This window comes from Geospiza fortis, unplaced genomic scaffold (assembly GCF_000277835.1).
Source record: "Geospiza fortis unplaced genomic scaffold, GeoFor_1.0 scaffold55, whole genome shotgun sequence".
NCBI classification, from domain to species: Eukaryota; Metazoa; Chordata; class Aves; order Passeriformes; family Thraupidae; genus Geospiza; species Geospiza fortis.
Genome location: NW_005054308.1, coordinates 7,100,338 through 7,108,246, shown reverse-complemented (window position 1 = coordinate 7,108,246; position 7,909 = coordinate 7,100,338).

The following is a 7,909-nucleotide window of genomic DNA, read 5'->3' as shown; positions in this document are numbered from 1 at the left end:
TTTAATTTATATTTATATTTATATTTTGTTTTTCTATTTTCTATTTTATATTTATAGTTTATTTTACTTATTGATGTTGATATTGATATTGATATTGATATTTTGTTTTACTTATTTTATATTTCGTTTTATTTTATTTTTTTCGTGGTGAGGAGGGAGTAGTTGATGAGAGAAGTGGCACTGGAGGGAGCAGAGCTTGGGGCAGCCCACGAGGAGGTTGAGCAAAGCTGCCCCATCCCATGCAGGGTCAGCCCTGCCTGGCGCTGGCTGTGCCACTCCTGTAAAACCCCCAGGCTCTCCTCCCTGCTCTTGTGCAGGGAGGGACTTGCAAGATAATGATCTTGTACTTGCTGAGATAGAAAATCGCTTGAGGAAATGCAGCCCTGTAAGGGACACCGCCAGACTCTGCACCTGCCTCACCTGTCGCAGAGCACATTGCAGCTGGGATTTTTCCCTTGAGGGGAAAAAAAATCCAGTATTTGGTCAAAGACATGGAGCAATATTTGCAAAGTGTAAGCAAAAGCTCTTAAATGTGCTCATCTCTGCAAGCTGTGAGAAATGAGGATGTGGAGAGGGAGCTGTGGCCCCTGTCCTTCCTGAGAGGTGCTGAAGGAGCGAGGCTGCAGCACCAGCATCCCTGGGTGCCCAGTCTGGGACTGCAGCTGAATAAAACCACAAAGCTCGAGAGATAACTCCACAAAACCCAGGGGATAGAGATTTTTGCTGGGTCTTCTTCCTCCTGCTGTGGGCAGGCTGGTGAATCTCATTAGCCCAGTTCCAGTAAAATGCAGATGAGGCTGATTGAGGCTCCTGAGATGGGGCTGGATCCAGACTCAGCCTGCAGATCTGCCCCTCCAAATTCTCACCAAGCTCTCAGCTGAAGGATGCTCTTTGCTTCCCTGTGGTATTTTTGGGGTTCCCCCATCAAAGGGAGGAAATGATGAATGTGACTCCATGTTTCTTAGAAGGCTAATTTATTATATATTATGTTATATGTTATATGTTATACATTATATTATATTACATTACATTATATTACATTATATTACATTACATTACATTATATTACATTACATTATATTACATTATATTATATTACATTACATTATATTACATTACATTATATTACATTATATTATATTATTATATTACATTATATTACACTGAAAGGATGCAGACAGAAGGCTTAACAAGATACTGCTGAAAGACTCGTGACTCTCTCCAGAGCCTTGACACAGCTGGCTGTGATTGGCCATTAAAACAATCCACATGCTGGATAAACCATCTCCAACCACATTCCAAAGCAGAAAAACACAGGAGAAGCAATCAGATAATTATTGTTTTCATTTTTCTCTGAGGCTTCTCAGCTTTCCAGGAGAGAAATCCTGGCGAAGGGATTTTTCAGAAAATGTGACAGTGACACTTCACAGGAAAACTGCAGGAAGGTTCATCCCTGGTGGCCTCTGGGGATCCCTCAGCCTTCATGGCTGCTGTCCCCAAAGTCACAGACCCAAATCCACACCTGGGTGGAGCCTTTGCTTCCCCTGCCATGGGGCAGCTCCTCCTGGAGCAGCCTGGGCACACACTGGAGCTGGCTCACACCTTCCCCACCTGAATCCTGGGTTTGGCATCATTAGGAAATAATACCCTGGTCCTTTTTATGTTTTTTTTTTCCCTCCTAATTTACAGCTTCGGGCTTTGTGCAGCTCTTGGCTGCTTTCTCAGTCCCCAGCTGGTCATCCAGGACTCTGCATTAGCCCTCAGCCCTCCAGCCAGGGATGCTTTGTGCCATTGTCCCCAGTAAGCAGGGCTTTGCTCAAACTGGTGTTAACAGATGACAGCAGAAATTGCTCAGAAGACTTTTAAAACCCTGCTGCTCTTGAAACTTTTTATTTAGTTTCAATAGCTCCTGTGTGATCTCTGCTTGGGTTGCTTGAACAACAGCTGGAAACTAATGTGGGCTGTGGCTCTTGGGGACAACCAAAGCCAGAGAAAAAGGCCAGCAAGGATAGTGGCAAAAGTGATGATCTTGCTAAGAAATGCTGTAACAGAAAACCCAGAGCTGCCCATAAATCCCATCACCTTGTTATGCTCCTGAGCAAAAAACAAAGCCAAGGTAAAAAAAAAAAAAAATCACAAAAAGCACCCTGCTGTAAAGCCTGTGTATTGTAAAACTCAAGACATAAAAATAATAATAAAGCTGCAGGAAAATCTGGAGGCACAAGCTCTGACCCAGCAAAAACAGAGCATCCAGGCACATTGTGGGCAGGAGAAGGCAGCCAGGGAAGGTTTCAGCATCAGGCTGTGGGGTCTGACTGGCCAAACCTGGTCTTCCATGCGTTCAGCTAATTAAAATTCCTCGGACTAAGATATAATCATATGCATTATGAAGCGTTTCCCCCCTGCTAATATTTTAATTGCCAGCTACTCCCTGCTCAGGGTGGGGAAAGGGGAATAAGGAGTTGAGAAGTCACAGTGAATCATCTGAAGGAACAGATGGAGTGAGGAGGGGACAGGGGCCCGGGCAGGGATTAGCACTCCGCACACGCCTCCCCACACACCCCCCTCACTGCAGGGCTTCTCTCCCGGCACAGCCAGGAGAAACCTGTTCAAACAACAGGTCTTGCATTAATATCTCATTCTCTATAAATAAATCAATAAAGGAAGCTCTGTTTGGCTGCTCCTCCTCTGAGTCACTCAGGAGCCCAGTGATGCTTCAGGTCCTGCTTCATCCCTGCGCTTTCCTCCTTGGCTGGATGTTGGTGGGAAGGGAACATCACCATCCCCTCTCTTGCATGGGCTGGGAGAGGCTGTGCAAGCCCTTCTGAGCCCTCCAGAGCTGTGCAGGTGTCTCTTTTGGGGGAGCAGCACCTGGGGAGTAGCCTGGCCCAGGGGTTTGAAGTTTTGCCATTTGTTTATAGCATCAATACTTTGGAGTTACAGAGTCAAAAAGGAAAGGTTTAAGCCCTAAGCTAAGTCCCTTACAAATAAATGGCTTGGAAAACATATTGGGGTGCTGGGGGGACGTGCTGCTGTGTGTTTCCATTTTCCATGGAATGATCCTGTGGGAACAGGGCAGGGCTGCTGGGATTCTGCAGCCAGGGTGGCCCCATCCCAGTGTGCAGGCTGTGAAACAGAGGAGGGTTTGGCAAAAGATGGAGTGGCTAATTAAGAGCCTCTAAAGATGAAAATGTTGTGATGGGAGCATGGGGACAAGAACAATTCCCACTGAACATCTGCAAAACATCTGGGCTTTGGATGGCTTTGCCTGCAGTTGGTTTGGGAATTTAACATGACGCTGAAGAGCAGGGGTGGGAAACCCAGAACCTGCTCTGCCTTTTCTCCATATGTGCTCACAGGCTCCCTGTCATTTTTGTGGTGTGTTTACTCTTTTTTTTTCCAATTGAGGAATTATGATCTAAACCACCGAGGCCCTGAGGGAGCAGGGCTCTGAGCAGAGAAATGCTGTGTAACACCTCCCAGGGCGGATGGATGCTGGCAGGCACTGCACTGGAACAAGAAGTTCAGGTGGTTTAAGATAAATGGCGTGTGCTGGGTTTTAATGCACGTGCAGAGCTGCTCTGGTTTCTGACAAAGGCATTTCTGAGTCTGCAGCTCATGAAATTACTTACAGCAAAAATTATTAATATTACCTACAGGAAGCTGTGCATGCAGCCATTGATCAGCATGTGTCCCACAATAGAGATTTCTGCTTTCTTGGAGTATTTCTTCAGTGTCCAGGGCTGAGCAGCTGCTCGAGGCAGGAGCAGTTTTGGCTGGGGATGGAGCAGCCACAGAGCTGGGTGTGAGCTCTGCCAGCAGCAGCATTACAGGGGTGATTGCCCCAAAGGGAGCAGAGCCAGCCCCTCATTCTCTCTCATGCCTCAGGCAGCTCATCTGCAGGCACATCAGCTCCTGTGACAGAAGAAAACCCTTTTCCAACCAATGGGTCTGTGCACTCAACATTGCAACTCAGTATTTTCTGGGCAGCTCACCTCAAGCCCCTCATCTCACTGGGTGTCCTTGTTGTCCTTGTCTGTGTTTGGCATCCCTTTGCTCCCTGGTACATGCAGAAGAGTTTGCCATCCCTGCTGTGAGGCTCTCGTACCTGAGTCCCAAGTGTGAGCTGAGCCCTTGAGCATCGAATTTTTAAGAAATCAAAGCACTATTTCCCCAGCACTGAGCCTTCCCCCTGTCCCCTTGCTGCCTGCATGTTCAGTGAGGCAGCAAAGGCTGCTGAGAGTACCAAGGGGACCCTGCAGGGCACCTGTGACTCAGGATAAATCCTGGTTCCTGACCCTAAAATCTTCAAAAACATAAACAACTGATATGCCCTGGACTTCTCCTCTCTGGCTCCTCGGGAGTGCATGAACAAAGGGCTGTGTTCCAGCTATGAATCCACTACAGTGATCAGCTGTGTTGAGCATGTCATGCTCTGTTAGGAGCAGCTAAGTAAACGGGTGTGTTTGGATTGCAAAATGATGAGATCTCTCCTCTCCTCTCCTCTCCTGCAGCCAGACATTGATGGCTCCATAACTCAGGGCTGGCGGATCACAGCACAGTCCCAGCGTGTTACAAGGTGATCAATAATGAGTAGGAATTAATGCACTGGAAATGATGGATTCAGAGTCACTTTGGAGTGTGGCTGTGGGCTGTCACTGTTGCTTGGCCTCGTGGGGACAGCAGAGCAGCCGTGGGTCACAGGCAGCTCCCAGGGCTCTCCCTGCATCAGTCTGGGCTCAGAGATGTGCACAGCACCTTGGCTGAGCTGGCTGAAGTCAAACAGCTCATGCCGACCTTCCCAGGAGCCTGGGGATGTTTGTCCAGGACGATAAAGGTGAAACAAATCCCAACCTCAAGGCACCTCATGCCTAGGCTGCCAGGCAGAAAAGCAAAGCTCCCTCTGGACTGCAGATAAAACTGAGACCTTGCTGAAGCTCTTTAAAGAGTGGCTGGAGCTCAGCCTGGGCCAAGCAGCCTTGATGTGGCAGCAGGACCTTTCCCAGCTCTTCCCTGGATGCTGCAGCCTCAGCTGTGGTGGCTGCACTCCCCTGGCTCAGCTGAAGGAGTCCTGGCTCTGTGTTTAGCAGGGGGAAAGCAGCAGCATTTCCTCTCCTGCAGCCACTAAATATTGCTCTAATAACCAAAAGGCTTTTCATCTCTGGAAACCATGTCCTGCTAACTCCTCCTGCAGACACAACCCAGAACCCACCCTCTCCCATCTCACTCATTTCCCACTTTCTCTGACCCTTTATTGCCTAATAAGTGTTGTCCCACTCAATTCTGGAATCTGCTGCTGTGGTGGTGGTGGTGTCTGTCCTGGGCAGCCCTGGCTTGCCTGGGCTCCTGTCCCCAGGTCCTGCAGGAGCAGCACTGCCAAGGGGATGGGGGCAAGAGCAGGGCCTGGAGCTGGAGCAGAAAGCTCCTGGATCCCTCCCTGAGGAAGTGGAAGAGCCCTCTGACTGCCAGGTCCTTGCTCCAGGGGAGGAGCTGTTTCTGAGTGAGCCCTGGTCAGGAGGTGACCCCTCAGTGCTGGTTCATCTCTTTGGCCTGAAAAATAGAACCCCATTTTGGCCTGTCACCCCAAAGCAGTGATTGATTGTCACAGACATCTTTTATGAAAAATCCTTTCCTTAGGATTTTTTCCTCCTGAGAAGCTGAGAGACCTCAGGAACAAAATGTAAACAATGATTATCTGCTGCTGTGGAATGCAACAGGTGCATCTGTGATTGGTCTCATGTGGTTGTTTCTAATTAATGGCCAATCACAGTCAGCTGGCTCGGACTCTGTCTCAGACACAAGCTTTTGTTATTCACTTCTTTTCCTATTCTTAGCTAGCCTTCTGATGAAATCCTTTCTTCTATGCTTTTAGTATGGTATTAATATAATATATATCATAAAATAATAAATCAAGCCTTCTGAAACATGGAGTCAGATCCTTGTCTCTTCCCTCATCCTCGGACCCCTGTGAGCACTGTCACAATTGATGGCACTGAGGGGACAGGGGCTGTGGGAATGGGGTGACAATCCAGAGACTTCAGCTCCAGATCAGGCCAGGGGCTCTCAGGGGTGATCAGTGGCCCCAGAGCTCCAGGAGGGCTGGAGGATGGCACGGTGTGGGCTCTGGGGCTGGCACACACCCAGATGTGCTCCCTGCCTTTGCCTCCCCCTGGGAGGCCCTGGGGAGGCAGCACTCACAGCACACACATCTGCAGCTCTCCATGTCCTGGCTTTGCCAGTGCTGCTGTCATCTAAACAGCACTTCTGGTCTCTTCTGCATCAGAGAGAGATCTCTCCATTTGCAGCAAGCACAGCCAGAGGGTCCTGTATTTCCAGCAGCTGCTGAGATGAGGAGGCTGCAGGAAGCTTCCTGCATCATCTGCTGTGGTGAGCCCACCAGCTCCAGATGTCTTCTGTGAGCTGGACACAGCAAGTGGCTCCTTTGGCAAGCTGAGCCCATCCTCACACCCTGAACTGTAATGTTACAAACATGAAATCTCATCAGGGCTGCCAGGGAAAAAGCCCCAAATCACAAATACCTGCCATTACAGCCACGTGGCCAAGCAAACAGCTTCTTGCACCAGCACTGCCTCTGAAGTGCTCTCAGCTGGGGGCTGATGCAGTTCTTTGGGTTTGTCATTCAAGAGAGAAAACAAATCCATTTTCATTTTAAACAGCAAAATTGTGGTCACTGCCCAGATTCACTGACTCCAACCCCTTTGGCATGATGTTTTAGCCAGGGAGTAAGAGAAGTGCTTATCTTTTGTGGGGAGGGTGGGTGGGTGCCTGGTTCCATCCCTTCCCAGCAGGAGCCCTGAGCACGCTGCTCCCAGCAGCTCTCCAGGCACTGTGGCAAGCTTTCCTGAACACTTTAGTGCATAATAGGACTGGTTCAATAATCCCATTACAGCCTGTCTTCAGGATGCCAGCACTAATTGGCAGGCACTGGGACCTTCATCCCCAGCTGGAATTTTATTGCTCATCACAATTAACCACAATGCTGAGGTCCCTGAGCCACACACGTGCCATTAGCTCAGTCTGGTGCTGTGTCCTCGCTGGGTACTTTGGGGGCCCCATTGCACCCTGTCCCCAGCCTCCAGCAGGGACAGCTCCCACTTCTTGCTGCAGCTGATTTCCTTCACTTCACGCAGTTTGCAGCTTAATGGGATTTATTCTGCGCATGTCTGGCTGGGAGGCACGGTGCCAGCAGAGCTGGGAAGCCAAGCACAGCCCAGCCTGGTGCTTGGCTGTGGCCATGGCATGGGGAGAGCAGCCTGAGCTGGCACTGCCACTCTGAGGGGCTGTCACTGGGCTTTGCTGGGCTGGTGACATTCCTCTATGACCTCTCCAGCCTGCCCTTCCCTGCAGAGCCCTTGACATGTGCTTCACCCAGAGGCACAGCTCACCCCAGTGCAATGGGTTAAAATCTGGGCTTTGGGTTTTTCCCTGCTCTAAAGTGGTTAAACAGCAACTGTGCCTCATTCTAGTGGCTTGTTTTATCTGGGATTGCCACTTCTAGGGAGTGTCACGTCTTTTAGGGAGACAGCAGAGAGCTGAGGACAAACTCTGACAACACAGCTGGTGTTGATTTTATTTCCTCTTAGTCTGAACAGTCTCAAACTTCAGAGACTCTGTTCCCACTGGGGCACTTGGTGGTGATGAGGAGTAAACTCCTGGCCTCTGTGTTTGTATTTCCCACCCTCAGACGTGACTCAGATCCCAGTGTCACAGACTGAGCCTTTGAAAGCAGACAAACCTCCACCCAGAGCGTGTCCTTCAGCTGGAAACTAATTACAAGATGATACTGGATATGCCAAAACTTTACAAGGCTTCAGAAAGGGATTAGACAAATCTAGGAAGGAAAAAAAATCTATCAAGAGCTATTAAGCATCAAGACAAGCTCTGGGAC